The sequence below is a fragment of the Triticum dicoccoides genome, chromosome 4A, assembly GCF_002162155.2.
Source record: "Triticum dicoccoides isolate Atlit2015 ecotype Zavitan chromosome 4A, WEW_v2.0, whole genome shotgun sequence".
Classification (NCBI taxonomy): Eukaryota; Viridiplantae; Streptophyta; class Magnoliopsida; order Poales; family Poaceae; genus Triticum; species Triticum dicoccoides.
In genome coordinates this window covers 579,895,434-579,915,856 of record NC_041386.1, presented here as the reverse complement: position 1 = coordinate 579,915,856, position 20,423 = coordinate 579,895,434, and positions in this window count along the sequence as shown.

Genomic DNA, 20,423 nt, shown 5'->3' with positions numbered 1-20,423 from the left:
GGTCCACGACTGAGGTGGCGACCCTTAAGCAGGCGCTGTCTGAGGCCGAAAAGAAAACAGCCGCAGAGCGCACCGAGCGAGACAGACTTGGGGCTCAGGTCGGCGAGGTGCAGCAAGAGCTTCAGGCTCTCATGAAAAAACATGAGAGTTTGGAGCTTGAGTCAAAGGCGCAAGCATCCGAGCTCGCGACGGCCCTTGAGACTGCCAAGTCTGCCAAGGCCAAAGCCCAAAAGGCCCTCCAAGAGTTGGAGGAGATGAGGAAGATAGCAGCGGGTAAGGCATTCTTCATGCAAAGCAGAAATATAAAAGTAAACTACTTGTTACTTACCCGAATCCGGAGCTCTCCAGGGGCATTCGCAGATCTTCCCCGCAGCATATCTGATGCCGCCACATTCTACCGAGCTGAAGAGGGCAGCTCGACGGAGAAGGTGTTCTGGTCTCAGTATTCTGAGGCCGGACACCCTGTGCCTTTGAGCGACCAGCTGAAACAGCTGGTCGAGCTCCACAAGGCGGCCGAACAGGCCATGAAGGGCTTCATAGTTCGGCTGTGGCCCGGAGAGGCCCTGCCTGGGAGCTATTTCGGGCTGGTGCGGCAGCTGGTGGAGGCCTGTCCGAGGCTCGAGGTCATCAAGCGCTCCGTTTGCATCGAAGGTGCCCATCGGGCCCTTGCCCGTGCAAGGGTGCACTGGGGTAAGATGGACGGTGAGAAGCTTGTGAAGGACGGGCCGCCGCCGGGAAAGGAGCATCGTAAGCCCGAGAACTACTACAAGGATGTTCTTGCAGGTGCCCGCCTTGTGGCGGATGAATGTACCAAGGATGTGATTTTTGAATGAACTCGCTCGTGTTTATCCTGTGCGCTGAAAACTTGTTCATATGCGCTAAGCAATGCTTATTGAATTTAAAATATTACTTTCTGTGCGGCCGTTTATCAAAAAATTGAGAGATGGCCAGTCGTCGGCTTCTGCCCCCATGCCACTAGTCCTGGGGTGTTCGGGATAAACCTGAGCGCTCCTTTTCCCATAGTTGGGTCCTTCGAGGGAAGTGCTCATCACAACGAACCAGGCAATCGGACTATAATGCTTGAACACTCTCACTTAGCCATAGAACTCTATAATTTTAAATTTCAGCGAAGCCCCTAGTTCGGAAGACCGAGTTCGGGGCGCTATCCACGCCTTGGCCGGACAAAGCCAGCTCCTCGCTCGAAGCGACATAAGTCTTTAGGGACTCGAAAAACCTCTCGAACAGCGACCGGTCTCTCGCCTCATCATGACAGTCAGTTTTAGCTTTCTCCACTGAGGTGCTTAACCCAGCTGAACCGGGGCACAATCGCAGTGGTTCTCCTAGTGCTACCTTAGCCGATAGAGCGGAATGTAAGGCACCAAAACATAGGAGCCGGGCAAACCCAACTATTGACCCAAATCATGATTCGGAGCCGATGCATATAGTGCTATAAGTTCGGGGTGCCGCACTTGTGAAAGTGTATGGACTTCTCACACCATTATGAGGGGTACTGAAGCCCCTGGCGTGTTTGCCGTACCATGGTGTATGGGTGCAATCATGTCATTTAATAAACATAAATGTGAAAAGAAGATAATGCAAAAAATAGACAAGAAGCTAAGCATTGTTTATAGAGAGGCTATTTATCAAAGCCGAACGATACAAATAGTGCGGTAAGCAAAAGATATTGGACTATTCTGTATGTCCTGACCAGGGGCAGGCCACGGAATTGTATTTAAAACGGGTATACCGCTCGTAAGAGAGACCACCTGGGAGTTCCATAATGCGGCATGGCTTGTCTGCCTCCCCGGATCTTGCATCGTTCGTGCGACAGTCAAATTGCCGAACAGGTCGTCCGAAGTATGGAGTCCTGAAAGTAAGAAAAAATTTAAAAAAGAATCCGGCAGCCCCTAGTACGTTTTAAGCCGTATTTTGGGCGTGCCGTTATTGTGCCCCTTCCCCTATGCCCATGGTATTTCAAGGGCGTAGTTATGTATGCGAGGTATTGGTTTTGCTATGTCGCGAAAGCCAGGGTTGGGGCCGCATTGCTACACTTGCTCAGAGTGTGCCAGGCGGTCCTGCTGTGGGTTACTCCGGGCGCGCTTGGCAGTGTCTGGCTTTTTAATGGCTGGACTGGAGAATTGCCTGAGAAGGCAACTCTGTACCTCCGCTGCGAGAGCCGCCGTATGCTCCTCCGTACGGAGGGAGCGTTCGGTGTTTCCGTTGACCGTAATTACTCCTCGAGGGCCTGGCATCTTGAGCTTGAGATATGCATAGTGCGGCACCGCATTGAACTTTGCAAATGTGGTTCGTCCAAGCAGGGCGTGATAGCCACAGCGAAACGGGACTATATCGAAGATTAACTCTTCGCTTCAGAAATTGTCCGGGGATCCGAAGACCACGTCAAGTGTTACTGAGCCTGTACAGTTGGCTTCTACACCTGGTATAACGCCTTTAAAGGTCGTTCTTGTGGGCTTAATCCTTGAGGGATCTATGCCCATTTTCCGCACTGTATCCTGATAAAGCAGGTTCAGGCTATTGCCGCCGTCCATGAGGACTCTTGTGAGATGAAATCCGTCGATGATTGGGTCGAGAACCAATGCGGCGAAGCCACCATGACGGATGCTAGTGGGATGGTCCCTTCGATCAAAAGTGATCGGGCAGGAGGACCATGGGTTGAACTTTGGGGCGACTGGCTCTATCGCGTATACGTCCCGTAGCGCACGCTTCCGCTCCCGCTTGGGAATGTGGGTTGCGTATATCATGTTCACCGTCCGCACTTGTGGGGGAAAGCCCTTCTGTCCATTGTTGTTCGGCGGCTTGGGCTCCTCGTCATCGCTGTGCAGCCCCTTGTCTCTGTTTTCGGCCCTTAACTTGCCTGCCTGCTTGAATACCCAACAATCCCTGTTAGTGTGATTGGCTGGCCTTTCGGGGGTGCCATGTATCTGGCACAAGTGATCGAGTATTCGGTCCAAACTGGATGGGCCCTGAGTATTCTTTTTGAATGGCTTTTTCCGCTGACCAGATTTATAGCCTTTGAATTCGGCATTCACTGCCGTGTCTTCATTACTGTCGCTGTTAACGCGGCGTTTTTGCTTATTCCGATGTGTCCTGCCACTTTTGTCCTTGGTATCCGAATTACCAGGGTTCTTTGATAAGTTGTTACTGCGAGCTAGCCAGCTGTCTTCTCCCACGCAAAAGCGGGTCATGAGTGTCGTGAGGGCTGCCATGGATTTCAGCTTTTCCTGTCCCAGGTGCCGGGCAAGCCACTCATCGCGGATGTTATGCTTGAAGGCTGCTAGGGCCTCTGCGTCCGGACAGTCGACTATCTGGTTTTTCTTTGTTAGGAACCGTGTCCAGAATTGTCTGGCCGATTCCTCTGGCTGCTGAATTATGTGGCTTAAGTCGTCGGCATCCGGCGGTCGCACGTAAGTGCCCTGGAAGTTGTCGAGGAATGCGGCTTCCAGGTCCTCCCAAGAACCGATTGAGTCTGCTGGCAAGCTGTTAAGCCAATGCCGGGCCGGTCCTTTAAGTTTGAGCGGGAGGTATTTGATGGCGTGTAGATCATCGCCGCGTGCCATGTGGATGTGAAGGAGATAATCCTCGATCCATACCGCCGGGTCTGTTGTGCCATCGTATGATTCGATGTTTACGGGTTTGAAACCCTCTGGGATTTTATGATCCATTACTTCATTCGTGAAGCATAGCGGGTGTGCGGCGCCTCTGTACTGGGCTATATCACGATGCAGCTCGGAAGAGCTATGTCTGTTGTGTTCGGCCCGGCCGGATTTGTTGTATCCGGAGTGAAGATCATTGTCACATGTCGTAGGGCGCCTGCGCGATCCGTAAATCGATCTTGTTTGTCTTGCCTTATCCTCCAGTATGTCTCGCATGTCGGGCGCATTTTTCCGTGCCTTAGTTGAGCGGTGTCGGGGCATGGCTTGGGTGGAGGGCCGAGAGGCCTCTCTGTCGCGGACGCGAGGTGGCCGGTCTGCCATGTCATGCGCTGGTGATGTAGGTGCTTCCTCCGCTGATTGGGGTAGCGGCTGCGCTTCGGGTAATTCTTGGAGGGGCGTTCGAGTTCATACTCTTCAGTCGCAAGGACTTCAGTCCATCTGTCAGCTAGCAAATCTTGGGAAGCTCTAAGCTGTTGCTGCTTTTTCTTGAGGCTGCTTGCCATGGCTAAAAGCCTGCTTTTGAAACGCTCTTGTTTGGCAGGGTCTGATGGTATGACGAATTCGTCGTCATCGAGGCTTGCCTCGTCTTCGGAGGGAGGCATATAGTTATCATCCTTGACCTCTCGGTCTGCCGCTCTCTCATGAGGGCTGGCTTCTCCATCTTCCTGTGCCGAATCTTGCTGAGGTGGGTGTTCTTCGGCGCTATCCGGGGTAGTATTATCTCCTGTGCCGGAATCACCGTTTTTGTTTTGGCGGGATTTAGAGCGGCGCTGCTGACGCCGGTGCTTTGGCTGTTTCTTGGGGGCGTCATCCCCCACTGTTCCATCGCCATCTTCATCTTTTGGAGTATCCACCATATATATGTCATATGATGAGGTGGCCTTCCAGCGCCCTACAGGTGCTGGTTCCTGTTCGTCTCCTACATCGTCGTCCATGTCGTCGATGTCTTCGGAGCTGAAGTCAAGCATGTCGGTTAGATCGTCGACAGTGGCTACAAAGTGGGTGGTGGGTGGGCTTTGAATTTCCTCATCACCCGTATCCCACCCTTGCTGACCGTAGTCCGGCCAAGGCTCTCCTGATAAAGAGAGAGACTTAAGAGAATTCAGGATGTCACCAAAAGGTGAACGCTGAAAGACGTCTGCGGCGGTGAACTCCATTATCGGTGCCCAATCGGATTCGATTGGCAGGGGCACGGGGGGTTCAGAGTCCGGAGAGGAGTCCGAATCCTCGGAGTCACGGGTCGTGCAGAGTGCGGGGCTAGCATTCGGCTCGATCGCTTTTGGGATCGCAGCCCCCAAGGTGACGTCCAACCGCTCATCCTCGATTGGCTCAATAGGCTCCGAGTTAGGGGTCGGAACCAATGCGTGTGCGGCCTCCAGGACACTGTCCGGGGGCAGAGCTAGATCATGTCTCTCGAGATAGTGCGGCGCGCTTGGCCGTGGCTCGAGTCCGTCGAAGATCAAGTCTCCGCGGATGTCAGCCGTGTAGTTTAAGCTTCCAAACCTGACTTGATGGCCATGGGCGTAGCTTTTGATGCGTGTGCAGCCTCCAGGACACTGTCCGGGGGCAGAGCTAGATCATGTCTCTTGAGATAGTGCGGCGCGCTTGGCCGTGGCTCGAGTCCGTCGAAGATCAAGTCTCCGCGGATGTCAGCCGTGTAGTTTAAGCTTCCAAACCTGACTTGATGGCCAGGGGCGTAGCTTTCGATCTGCTCCAGGTGGCCGAGCGAATTGGCCCGCAGAGCGAAGCCGCCGAAGACGAAGATGTGTCCGGGGAGCAAAGTCTCACCCTGGACCGCATCGTTGTTGATGATCAAAGGAGCCATCGGGCCTAAAGGCGACGACACAGAGGAACTCTCAATGAAAGCACCAATGTTGGTGTCAAAACCGGCGGATCTCGGGTAGGGGGTCCCGAACTGTGCATCTAGGCCGGATGGTAACAGGAGGCAGGGAACATGATGTTTTACCCAGGTTCGGGCCCTCTTGATGGAGGTAAAACCCTATGTCCTGCTTGATTAATATTGATGATATGGGTAGTACAAGAGTAGATCTACCACGAGATCAAGGAGGCTAAACCCTAGAAGCTAGCCTACGGTATGATTGTTGTATATGGAGTTGATTGCCTATGGACTACAACCCTCCGGTTTATATAGACCCGGATAGGGTTAGGGTTACACAGAGTCGGTTACAATGGTAGGAGATCTTGAATATCTGCATTGCCAAGCTTGCCTTCCACGCCAAGGAAAGTCCCATCCGGACACGGGACGAAGCCTTCAATCTTGTATCTTCATAGACCAGGAGTCCGGTTGAAGGTATAGTCCGGCTACCCGAACACCCCCTAATCCAGGACTCCCTCACATAGCATTGCAAACATTGAATTTGACCCCATAATAGTTTCCCTTTTTCAGATATACGTGAAGGAAATATGCCCTAGAGGCAATAATAAAGTTATTATTTATTTCCTTATATTATGATAAATGTTTATTATTCATGCTAGAATTGTATTAACCGGAAACATAATACATGTGTGAATACATAGACAAACAGAGTGTCACTACTATGCCTCTACTTGACTAGCTCGTTAATCAAAGATGGTTATGTTTCCTAACCATGAACAAAGAGTTGTTATTTGATTAACGGGATCACATCATTAGGTGAATGATCTGATTGACATGACCCATTCCATTAGCTTAGCACCCGATCGTTTAGTATGTTGCTGTTGCTTTCTTCATGACTTATACATGTTCCTATGACTATGAGATTATGCAACTCCCGTTTGCCGGAGGAACACTTTGTGTGCTACCAAACGTCACAACGTAAATGGGTGATTATAAAGGTGCTCTACAGGTGTCTCCAAAGGTACATGTTGGGTTGGCATATTTCGAGATTAGGATTTGTCACTCCGATTGTCGGAGAGGTATCTCTGGGCCCTCTCGGTAATACACATCACATAAGCCTTGCAAGCATTGCAACTAATGAGTTAGTTGTGAGATGGTGTATTATGGAACGAGTAAAGAGACTTGCCGGTAACGAGATTGAACTAGGTATGGGATACCGACGATAGAATCTCGGGCAAGTAACATACCGATGACAAAGGGAACAACGTATGTTGTTATGCGGTCTGACCGATAAAAGATCTTCGTAGAATATGTAGGAGCCAATATGAGCATCCAGGTTCCGCTATTGGTTATTGACCGGAGACGTGTCTCGGTCATGTCTACATTGTTCTCGAACCCGTAGGGTCCGCACGCTTAAGGTTTCGATGACAGTTATATTATGAGTTTATGAGTTTTGATGTACTGAAGTTAGTTCGGAGTCCCGGATGTGATCACGGACATAACTAGGAGTCTCGAAATGGTCGAGACATAAAGATTGATATATTGGACGGCTATATTCGGACACCGGAAGTGTTCCGGGGAAGTTTCGGATAAAACCGGAGCACCGAGGGGTTACCGGAACCCCCCGGAGGGTTAATGGGCCTCATGGGCCTAAAGTGGAGAAGAGGAGGGGCTGCCAGGGCAGGCCGCGCCCCCCCTCTCCCCCTAGTCCGAATTGGACAAGGAGGGAGGGGCGGCGCCCCCCCTTTTTTCTTCTCTCCTCCCCCCTCTCCTACTTGGACAAGGAAAGGGAGGGGAGTCCTACTCCCGGTAGGAGTAGGACTCCTCCTGCGTGCCTCCTACTAGGGCCGGCCGCACCCCCCCTTGGATCCTTTATATACGGAGGCAAGGGGCACCCCTAGACACACAAGTTGATCCACGTGATCATATTCTTAGCCGTGTGCGGTGCCCCCTTCCACCATAGTCCTCGATAATATTGTAGTGGTGCTTAGGCGAAGCCCTGCGACGGTAGTACATCAAGATCGTCACCACGCCGTCGTGCTGACGGAACTCTTCCCCGACACTTTGCTGGATCGGAGTCCGGGGATCGTCATCGAGCTGAACGTGTGCTAGAACTCGGAGGTGCCGTAGTTTCGGTGCTTGATCGGTCGAGCCGTGGAGACATACGACTACATCAACTAAGTTAACGCTTCCGTTGTCGGTCTACAAGGGTACGTAGATCACACTCTCCCCCTCTCGTTGCTATGCATCACAATGATCTTGCATGTGCGTAGGAATTTTTTTGAAATTACTATGAAACCCAACAGTGGCATCCGAGCCTAGGCTTTATATGTTGATGTTATATGCACAGTAGAACACAAGTGAGTTGTGGGCGATATAAGTCATACTGCTTACCAGCATGTCATACTTTGGTTCGGCGGTATTGTTGGACGAAGCGGCCCGGACCGACATTACGCGTACGCTTACGCGAGATCGGTTCTCCCGACGTGCTTTGCACATAGGTGGCTTGCGGGTGACAGTTTCTCCAACTTTAGTTGAACCGAGTGTGGCTACGCCCGGTCCTTGCGAAGGTTAAAACAGCACCAACTTGACAAACAATCATTGTGGTTTTGATGCGTAGGTAAGATTGGTTCTTGCTTAAGCCCGTAGCAGCCACGTAAAACTTGCAACAACAAAGTAGAGGACGTCTAACTTGTTTTTGTAGGGCATGTTGTGATGTGATATGGTCAAGACATGATGCTGAATTTTATTGTATGAGATGATCATGTTTTGTAACCGAGTTATCGGCAACTGGCAGGAGCCATATGGTTGTCGCTTTATTGTATGCAATGCAATCGCGCTGTAATGCTTTACTTTATCACTAAGCGGTAGCGATAGTCGTGGAAGCATAAGATTGGCGAGACGACAATGATGCTACGATGGAGATCAAGGTGTCGCGCCGGTGACGATGGTGATCACGACGGTGCTTCAAAGATGGAGATCACAAGCACAAGATGATGATGGCCATATCATATCACTTATATTGATTGCATGTGATGTTTATCTTTTATGCATCTTATCTTGCTTTGATTGACGGTAGCATTATAAGATGATCTCTCACTAATTATCAAGAAGTGTTCTCCCTGAGTATGCACCGTTGCGAAAGTTCTTCATGCTGAGACACCACGTGATGATCGGGTGTGATAGGCTCTACGTTCAAATACAACGGGTGCAAAACTGTTGCACACGCGGAATACTCAGGTTATACTTGACGAGCCAAGCATATACAGATATGGCCTCGGAACACGGAGACCGAAAGGTCGAGCGTGAATCATATAGTAGATATGATCAACATAGTGATGTTCACCAATGAAGCTACTCCATCTCATGTGATGATCGGACATGGTTTAGTTGATTTGGATCACGTAATCACTTAGAGGATTAGAGGGATGTCTATCTAAGTGGGAGTTCTTTAAGTAAATTAATTGAACCTAAATTTATCATGAAACTTAGTACCTGATAGTATCTTGCTTGTTTATGCTTGATTGTAGATAGATGGCTCGTGCTGTTGTTCCGTTGAATTTTAATGCGTTCCTTGAGAAAGCAAAGTTGAAAGATGATGGTAGCAATTACACGGACTGGGTCCATAACTTGAGGATTATCCTCATTGCTGCACAAAAGAATTACGTCCTGGAAGCACCGCTGGGTGCCAGGCCTGCTGCTGGAGCAACACCAGATGTTATGAATGTCTGGCAGAGCAAAGCTGATGACTACTCGATAGTTCAGTGTGCCATGCTTTACGGCTTAGAATTGGCACTTCAACGACGTTTTGAACGTCATGGAGCATATGAGATGTTCTAGGAGTTGAAGTTAATATTTCAAGCAAATGCCCGGATTGAGAGATATGAAGTCTCCAATAAGTTCTATAGCTGCAAGATGGGGGAGAACAGTTCTGTCAGTGAGCATATACTCAAAATATCTGGGTATAATAATCACTTGATTCAATTGGGAGTTAATCTTCCAGATGATTGCGTCATTGACTGAATTCTCCAATCACTGCCACCAAGCTACAAAAGCTTCATGATGAACTATAATATGCAAGGGATGAATAAGACTATTCCCGAGCTCTTCGCAATGCTGAAAGCTGCGGAGGTAGAAATCAAGAAGGAGCATCAAGTGTTGATGGTCAACAAGACCACTAGTTTCAAGAAAAATGGCAAAGGGAAGAAGAAGGGGAACTTCAAAAAGAACAGCAAGCAAGTTGCTACTCAAGAGAAGAAACCCAAACCTGGACCTAAGCCTAAAACTGAGTGCTTCTACTGCAAGCAGACTGGTCACTGGAAGCGGAACTGCCGCAAGTATTTGGCGGATAAGAAGGATGGCAAGGTGAACAAAGGTATATGTGATATACATGTTATTGATGTGTACCTTACTAATGCTCGCAGTAGCACCTGGGTATTTGATACTGGTTCTGTTGCTAATATTTGCAACTCGAAACAGGGACTACGGATTAAGCGAAGATTGGCTAAGGACGAGGTGACAATGCGCGTGGGAAACGGTTTCAAAGTCGATGTGATCGCAGTCGGCACGCTACCTCTACATCTACCTTCGGGATTAATATTAGACCTAAATAATTGTTATTTGGTGCCAGCGTTAAGCATGAACATTATATATGGATCTTGTTTGATGCGAGACGGTTATTCATTTAAATCTGAGAATAATGGTTGTTCTATTTATATGAGTAATATCTTTTATGGTCATGCACCCTTAAAGAGTGGTCTATTTTTATTGAATCTCGATAGTAGTGACACACATATTCATAGTGTTGAAGCCAAAAGATGCAGAGTTGATAATGATAGTGCAACTTATTTGTGGCACTGCCGTTTAGATCATATCGGTGTAAAGCGCATGAAGAAACTCCATACTGATGGACTTTTGGAACCACTTGATTATGAATCACTTGGTACTTGCGAATCGTGCCTCATGGGCAAGATGACTAAAACACCGTTCTCCGGTACTATGGAGAGAGCAACTGATTTGTTGGAAATCATACATACAAATGTATGTGGTCCGATGAATATTGAGGCTCGTGGCGGATATCGTTATTTTCTCACTTTCACAGATGACTTAAGCAGATATGGGTATATCTACTTAATGAAACACAAGTCTGAAACATTTGAAAAGTTCAAAGAATTTCAGAGTGAAGTAGAAAATCATCGTAACAAGAAAATAAAATTCCTCTGATCTGATCGTGGAGGAGAATATTTGAGTTACAAGTTTGGTGTACATTTGAAAAATTATGGAATAGTTTCGCAACTCACGCCACCCAAAACACCACAGTGTAATGGTGTGTCCGAACGTCGTAATCGTACTTTACTAGATATGGTGCGATCTATGATGTCTCTTACTGATTTATCGCTATCGTTTTGGGGATACGCTCTAGAGATGGCCGCATTCACGTTAAATAGGGCACCATCAAAATCCGTTGAGACGACGCCTTATGAACTGTGGTTTGGCAAGAAACCAAAGTTGTCGTTTCTGAAAGTTTGGGGCTGTGATGCTTATGTGAAAAAGCTTCAACCTGATAAGCTCGAACCCAAATCGTAGAAATGTGTCTTCATAGGATATCCAAAGGAAACTATTGGATACACCTTCTATCACAGATCTGAAGGCAAGACTTTTGTTGCTAAATTCGGAAACTTTCTGGAGAAGGAGTTTCTCTCGAAAGAAGTGAGTGGGAGGAAAGTAGAACTTGACGAGGTAACAGTACCTGCTCCTTTATTGGAAAGTAGTGCATCACAGAAAACTGTTTCAGTGACACCTACACCAGCTAGTGAGGAAGCTAATGATGATGATCATGAAACTTCAGAACAAGATACTACTGAACCTCGTAGATCAACCAGAGTGAGATCCGCGCCAGAGTGGTACGGTAATCTTGTTCTGGAAGTCATGCTACTAGATCATGATGAACCTACGAACTATGAAGAAGCGATGGTGATCCCAGATTCCGCAAAATGGCTTGAAGCCATGAAATCTGAGATGGGATCCATGTATGAGAACAAAGTATGGACTTTGGTTGACTTGCCCGATGATCGGCAAGCAATTGAGAATAAATGGATCTTCAAGAAGAAGACTGACGCTGACGGTAATATTACTGTCTACAAAGCTCGACTTGTCGCAAAAGGTTTTCGGCAAGTTCAAGGGATTGACTATGATGAGACCTTCTCACCCGTAGCAATGCTTAAGTCTGTTCGAGTCATGTTAGCAATTGCCACATTTTATGATTATGAAATTTGGCAGATGGATGTCAAAACTGCATTCCTGAATGGATTTCTGGAAGAAGAGTTGTATATGATACAACCAGAAGGTTTTGTCGATCCAAAGGGAGCTAACAAAGTGTCCAAGCTCCAGCGATCCATTTATGGAATGGTGCAAGCCTCTCGGAGTTGGAATAAACGCTTTGATAGTGTGATCAAAGCATTTGGTTTTATACAGACTTTTGGAGAAGCCTGTATTTACAAGAAAGTGAGTGGGAGCTCTGTAGCATTTCTGATATTATATGTGGATGACATATTACTAATTGGAAATGATATAGAATTTCTGGATAGCATAAAGGGATACTTAAATAGGAGTTTTTCAATGAAAGACCTCGATGAAGCTCCTTACATATTAGGCATTAAGATCTATAGAGATAGATCAAGATGCTTAATTGGACTTTCACAAAGCACATACCTTGACAAAGTTTGGAAGAAGTTCAAAATGGATCAAGCAAAGAAAGGGTTCTTGCCTGTGTTACAAGGTGTGAAGTTGAGTAAGACTCAATGCCCGACCACTGCAGAAGATAGAGAGAAAATGAAAGATGTTCCCTATGCTTCAGCCATAGGCTCTATCATGTATGCAATGCTATGTACCAGACTTGATGTGTGCCTTGCTATAAGTCTAGCAGGGAGGTACCAAAGTAATCCAGGAGTGGATCACTGGACAACGGTCAAGAACATCCTGAAATACCTGAAAAGGACTAAGGATATGTTTCTCATATATGGAGGTGACAAAGAGCTCATCGTAAAAGGTTATGTTGATGCAAGTTTTGACACTGATCCGGACGATTCTAAATCGCAAACCGGATACGTGTTTACATTAAACGATGGAGCTGTCAGTTGGTGCAGTTCTAAACAAAGCGTTGTAGCGGGATCTACATGTGAAGCGGAGTACATAGCTGCTTTGGAAGCAGCAAACGAAGGAGTCTGGATGAAGGAGTTCATATCCGATCTAGGTGTCATACCTAGTGCATCGGGTCCAATGAAAATCTTTTGTGACAATACTGGTGCAATTGCCTTGGCAAAGGAATCCAGATTTCACAAGAGAACCAAGCACATCAAGAGATGCTTCAATTCCATCCGGGATCTAGTCCAGGTGGGAGACATAGAGATTTGCAAGATACATACGGATCTAAATGTAGCAGACCCATTGACTAAGCCTCTTCCACGAGCAAAACATGATCAACACCAAGGCTCCATGGGTGTTAGAATCATTACTGTGTAATCTAGATTATTGACTCTAGTGCAAGTGGGAGACTGAAGAAAATATTCCCTAGAGGCAATAATAAAGTTATTATTTATTTCCTTATATCATGATAAATGTTTATTATTCATGCTAGAATTGTATTAACCGGAAACTTAGTACATGTGTGAATACATAGACAAACTGAGTGTCACTAGTATGCCTCTACTTGACTAGCTCGTTAATCAAAGATGGTTATGTTTCCTAACCATGAACAAAGAGTTGTTATTTGATTAACGGGATCACATCATTAGGTGAATGATCTGATTGACATGACCCATTCCATTAGCTTAGCACCCGATCGTTTAGTATGTTGCTATTGCTTTCTTCATGACTTATACATGTTCCTATGACTATGAGATTATGCAACTCCCGTTTGCCGGAGGAACACTTTGTGTGCTACCAAATGTCACAACGTAAATGGGTAATTATAAAGGTGCTCTACAGGTGTCTCCAAAGGTACATGTTGGGTTGGCGTATTTCGAGATTAGGATTTGTCACTCCGATTGTCGGAGAGGTATCTCTGGGCCCTCTCGGTAATACACGTCACATAATCCTTGCAAGCATTGCAACTAATGAGTTATTTGTGAGATGATGTATTACGGAACGAGTAAAGAGACTTGCCGGTAATGAGATTGAACTAGGTATGGGATACCGACGATCGAATCTCGGGCAAGTAACATACCGATGACAAAGGGAACAACGTATGTTGTTATGCGGTCTGACCGATAAAAGATCTTCGTAGAATATGTAGGAGCCAATATGAGCATCCAGGTTCCGCTATTGGTTATTGACCGGAGATGTGTCTCGGTCATGTCTACATTGTTCTCGAACCCGTAGGGTCCGCACGCTTAAGGTTTCGATGACAGTTATATTATGAGTTTATGAGTTTTGATGTACCGAAGTTAGTTCGGAGTCCCGGATGTGATCAGGACATAACGAGGAGTCTCGAAATGGTCGAGACATAAAGATTGATATATTGGACGGCTATATTCGGACACCGGAAGTGTTCCGGGGAAGTTTCGGATAAAACTGGAGCACCGGGGGGTTACCGGAACCCCCCGCAGGGTTAATGGGCCTCATGGGCCTAAAGTGGAGAAGAGGAGGGGCTGCCAGGGCAGGCCGCGCGCCCCCTCTCCCCCTAGTCCGAATTGGACAAGGAGGGAGGGGCGGCGCCCCCCTTTTTTCTTCTCTCCTTCCCCCTCTCCTACTTGGACAAGGAAAGGGAGGGGAGTCCTACTCCCAGTAGGAGTAGGACTCCTCCTGCGCGCCTCCTACTTGGGCCGGCCGCACCCCCCCCTTGGATCCTTTATATATGGAGGCAAGGGGCACCCCTAGACACACAACTTGATCCACGTGATCATATTCTTAGCCGTGTGCGGTGCCCCCTTCCACCATAGTCCTCGATAATATTGTAGCGGTGCTTAGGCGAAGCCCTGCGACGGTAGTACATCAAGATCGTCACCATGCCGTCGTGCTGACGGAACTCTTCCCCGACACTTTGCTGGATCGGAGTCTGGGGATCATCATCGAGCTGAACATGTGCTAGAACTCGGAGGTGCCATAGTTTCGGTGCTTGACCGGTCGGGCCGTGGAGACATACGACTACATCAAGTAAGTTAATGCTTCCGTTGTTGATCTACAAGGGTACATAGATCACACTCTCCCCCTCTCGTTGCTATGCATCACAATGATCTTGCATGTGCGTAGGAATTTTTTTGAAATTACTACGAAACCCAACAATACCGTGTCGCACATAACAAGCATGCTCATCTAAAGATTTGCCCTCAACTAAGCTAGTTGGGGTTTCGGCACGAGCACAAAGGGATCGAAGATGATCCAAGTAATAAGCTTCAACAGTGTGATAGATTTTGAGTGGTTCTTCAACCATTGGTTCAGTAGGTACAACTAATTTTTTTGGTATTTTGCGTTTCCTACCCATAACTAAAGATAGAAAACAACTAAGAACAACAAATAAAAATTACTTAGTGATAAAGCAAACAAGCACACACGAGAATATTCACCCCACGCTATTGCTCCCTGGCAACGGCGCCAGAAAAAGGTCTTGATAACCCACACATATAGGGGATCAATTGTAGCCTCTTTCGATAAGTAAGAGTGTCGAACCCAACGAGGAGCTAAAGGTAGAACAAATATCCCCTCTAGTTTTATCGACCACCGATACAACTCTACGCACACTTGACGTTTGCTTTACCGGAAACAAGTATGAAACTAGAAGTACTTTGTAGGTGTTGTTGGATAGGTATGCAAGATAATAAAGAGCAAGTAAATATAAAGTAGGGGCTGTTTAGATGAAGACACAACTAAATTAGTTTTAGTAAAGATATTTTGTGAACAAGAAGGTTATTTGTCCCTAGGCAATCGATAACTAGACCGGTAATCATTATTGCAATTTTATTTGAGGGAGAGGCATAAGCTAACATACTTTCTCTCCTTGGATCATATGCACTTATGATTGGAACTCTAGCAAGCATCTGCAACTACTAAAGATTCATTAAGGTAAAACCCAACCATAGCATTAAAGCATCAAGTCCCCTTTATCCCATACACAAAGAACCTACTTACTTGGGTCTGTGCTTCTGTCACTCACGCCACCCACCATAAGCAAATCATAAGCATATTGCAAACCCTACAGCGGGAATCCCTCACGCTTGCGTGACACGGAGAGCACCATAGGACATCACCAATGATAAAACATACAACTCAAACCAATCACGATCATCAAATAGCCATTAGGACAAAACAGATCTACTCAAACATCATAGGATAGCCATACATCATTGGGAAATAATATATAGCATTGAGCACCATGTTTAAGTAGAGATTACAACAGGTAAGAGAGAGGTTACACCGCTGCATAGAGGGGGGAAGAATTGGTGATGATGGCGGTGAAGTTGTTGGTGAAGATCGTGGTGATGATGATGGCCCCCGGTGGCACTCTGGTGCCACCGGAAGCGAGGGGGAGAGAGCCCCCCTCCTTCTTCTTCTTCCTTGATCTCCTCCCTAGATGGGAGAAGGGTTTCCCCTCTGGTCCTTGGCTCCCATGGTGTGGGAGGGGCGAGAGCCCCTCCGAGATTGGATCTATCTCTCTGTCTCTCTCTGTTTCTACGTTCTCTTCTGGCTCTGTTTCACTGTTTCATGTATATATGGAGATCCGTAACTCCGATTGGCCTGAAACCTTCGCCGTGTTTTTTTTCTTCCGAAAATTAGCTTTCTTGCGGCAAAAGAAGAGCGTCAACCGCCTTACGGGTGGCTCACGAGGGTAGGGGGCACGCCCAGGGGGGTCAGGCGCGCCCCCCTACCTCGTGACCACCTCGGGCACCGTCTCGCGTGGATTTTTCTTCCAGAATTTTCCAAATATTCCAAAAATAAGCTCCATCCGTTTTTATCCCGTTTGGATTCCGTTTGGTATGGATATTTTGCGAAACATAAAACATGCAACAAACAGAAACTGGCACTGGGCACTGGATCAATATGTTAGTCCCAAAAATAATATAAAAAGTTGCCAAAAAGTATATGAAAGTTGAATAATATTGGCATGGAACAATCAAAAATTATAGATACGACGGAGACGTATCATTCTTTAGTAAGCATTTTCTTTCCAATAGCATCTAATCTTTCCATGACATGCTCAAGAGTCAAAGTTGTTTCATTAATCATAAGAGGTGGTGATCCCACTAAATTTTCCATGACATTGAAAGCATCAAGAGAGGGATACATCAAGAAATTTCCACTGTTAATCGTATCAAGGACGAATCTACACCAAGTGGTGATGCCCACATAAAAGCAACAAAGAATAACAATGGTAGATTGCTTACGGATAGATCTATTTGAGCATTGCAAATTCTATACCAAGCATCTTTTAATTTTTCTCCTCCCCTGTGTTTAAAGTTGAGAACCTCGTTCTCGGGAGTACACTCAATTGAGGAACAACTATCCATGACGATAATAATGGTAAACAAGATTGCACGCAAAAACAGATCCGGCAAGAAAACGGCGAACGGAAAAGGAGGGCGAATAAAACAGTAAATTTTGTGAAGTGGGGGAGAGGAAAACAAGAGGCAAATGGCAAATAATGTAAATTGCGAGGAGATGAGATTTGTGATTAGGAACCTGGTATATGTTGAAGATCCTCCCCGGCAACGGCGCCAAGAATTCCTTTTGATGTCGGCTAGGACTATGTCGGTATTTCCCCAAAGAGAAAGGGATGATGCAGCACAGTGACGGTAGGTATTTCCCTCAGTGAAGAAACCAAGGTTATCGAACTAGTAGGAGAACCAATCAACACAACGTAAACAACCCCTGCACACAAATAACAACCACTCGCAACCTGACGTGTTAAAGGGGTTGTCAATCCCTTTCGGGTAACGGCGCCAGAAATCGGCAAACGGACGGTGTCGTGGAATTATCATGGCAGATGTCCTAGCGGAAGGACTTAGTCGTGGAGCCACCGCAACTAGGTTAGCCTAAAGGGGTTAAACGGGACAAAGGACACATGGAGTTTATACTGGTTCGGCCCCTTGCAATCAAGGTAAAGGCCTACTCCACTTAGGGTTGTATTGCTTGGGTTTCGATCACCAGGGAGCGAATACGCTTGACCTAGTTATCGATCTATTGTTTCTTCCCCTAAAACGCCATCGGGTCGTCCCTTTATATACACAGGTTGGCGCCCGACGGCTCACGGAGTCCTGGCCGGCTCATACACAATGTGTCCGGCTCGGTGACTATCTACGCTTGCCTTACAAAACAACTCATACACTTATGGCGGTTCATCCTCTTGGGCCTCAAGTCGCCTCTGGGTCTTTGATAACCCACAAGTATAGGGGATCGCAACAGTTTTCAAGGGTAGAGTATTCAACCCAAATTTATTGGTTCGACACAAGGGGAGCCAAAGAATATTCTCAAGTATTAGCAGCTGAGTTGTCAATTCAACCACGCCTGGAAACTTAATATCTGCAGCAAAGTATTTAGTAGCAAAGTAATATGATAGTAGTGGTAACGATAGCAAAAGGTAATGATAGCAAAAGTAATATTTTTGGTATTTTGTAGTGATGATAACAATAGCAACGGAAAAGTAAATAAGCGAAGAACAATATATGGAAAGCTCATAGGCAATGGATCGGTGATAGAGAATTATGCCGGATGCGGTTCATCATGTAACAGTCATAACATAGGGTGACACAGAACTAGCTCCCATTCATCAATGTAATGTAGGCATGTATTCCAAATATAGTCATACGTGCTTATGGAAAAGAACTTGCATGACATCTTTTGTCCTACCCTCCCGTGGCAGCGGGGTCCTAATGGAAACTAAGGGATATTAAGGTCTCCTTTTAATAGAGTACTGGACCAAAGCATTAACACATAGTGAATACATGAACTCCTCAAACTACGGTCATCACCAGGAGTGGTCCCGATTATTGTCACTTCGGGGTTGCCGGATCATAACACATAGTACGTGACTATAGACTTGCAAGATAGGATCAAGAACTCACATATATTGATGAAACCATAATAGGTTCAGATCTAAAATCATGGCACTCGGGCCGTAGTGACAAGCATTAAGCATAGCAAAGTCATAGCAACATCAATCTCAGAACATAGTGGATACTAGGGATCAAACCCTAACAAAACTAACTCGATTACATGATAAATCTCATCCAACCCATCATCGCCCAGCAAGCCTACGATGGAATTACTCATGCACGGCAGTGAGCATCATGAAATTGGTGATGGAGGAAGGTTGATGGTGACGATGGCGACGGGTTCCCCTCTCTGGAGCCCCGGACGGACTCTAGATCAGCCCTCCCGAGAGGTTTTAGGGCTTGGCGGCGGCTCCGTATCGTAAAACGCGATGAATCTTTCTCTTTGATTTTTTTCTCCCCGAAAGCAAATATATAGAGTTGGAGTTGAGGTTGGAGGAGCTCTAGGGGGCCCATGAGGTAGGGGCGCGCCCAAGGGGGCAGGCGCGCCCCCACCCTCGTGGCTAGGGTGTGGGCCCCCTGGCCTTCATCTTTTGCAAGGATTTTTTATTATTTCCAAAAAGACGTTCCGTGAAGTTTCAGGTCATTCCGAGAACTTTTGTTTCTGCACATAAATAACACCATGGCAATTCTGCTAAAAATAACATCAGTCCGGGTTAGTTTCATTCAAATCATGCAAGTTAGAGTCCTAAACAAGGGCAAAAGTGTTTGGAAAAGTAGATACGACAGAGACGTATCAACTCCCCCAAGCTTAAACATTTTCTTGTCCTCAAGCAATTCAGTTGATAAAGTAAAAGTGATAAAGAAAAACTTTTACAAACTCTGTTTGCTCTTGTTGTTGTAAATATGTAAAGCTAGCATTCAAGTTTTCAGCAAGGATTATAAACTAACCATATTCACAATAATGCATAGGTCTCATGTTTACTCATATCAATGGCATAATCAACTAGCGAGCAATAATAATAAATCTCGGATGACAACACTTTCTCAAAACAATCATAATATGATATAACAAGATGGTATCTCGCTAGCCCTTTCTGAGACCGCAAAACATAAATGCAGAGCACCTTTAAAGATCAAGAACTGACTAGACATTGTAATTCATGGTAAAAGAGATCCAGTCAAGTCATACTCAATGTAAACTAACAATAATGAATGCAAATGACAGTGGTTCTCTCCAACTGATGCTTTTTAATAAGAGGATGATGACTTAACATAAAAGTAAATAGATAGGCCCTTCGTAGAGGGAAGCAGGGATTTGTAGAGGTGCCAGAGCTCGGTTTTGAAATAGAGGTGAATAATATTTTGAGCGATATACTTTCATTGTCAACATAACAACCAAGAGATGGAGATATCTTCCATGCTACACACATTATAGGCAGTTCCCAAACAGAATGGTAAAGTTTATACTCCCCCTCCACCAACAAGCATCAATCCATGTCTTGCTCAAAACAACGAGTGCCTCCAACTAACAAGAGTCCCAGGGGGAGTTTTGTTTGAAATTATTTTGAATTGATTTGCATAAAGCATGGGACTGGGCATCCCAGTGACCAGCCATTTTCTCATGAGTGAGGAGTGGAGTCCACTCCTCTTGAGAATAACCCGCCTAACATGGAAGATATGGACAACCCTAGTTGATACATGAGCTATTCGAGCATACAAAACTAGGGATGGCAGTTTTGCCCATGGGTATGGGTACCTGCGGGTACCCTACCTGAAAACAATGGGTATGGGCAAGACTTGAAGAGATTTTCTACCCACGGGTAATGGGTACCCATACCCACAAAATATATGGGTATGGCATGGGTAATATATTGTGCCCATGGGTAACCCAATGGATACCCAATAAAAATTAATAAATGAAAATAA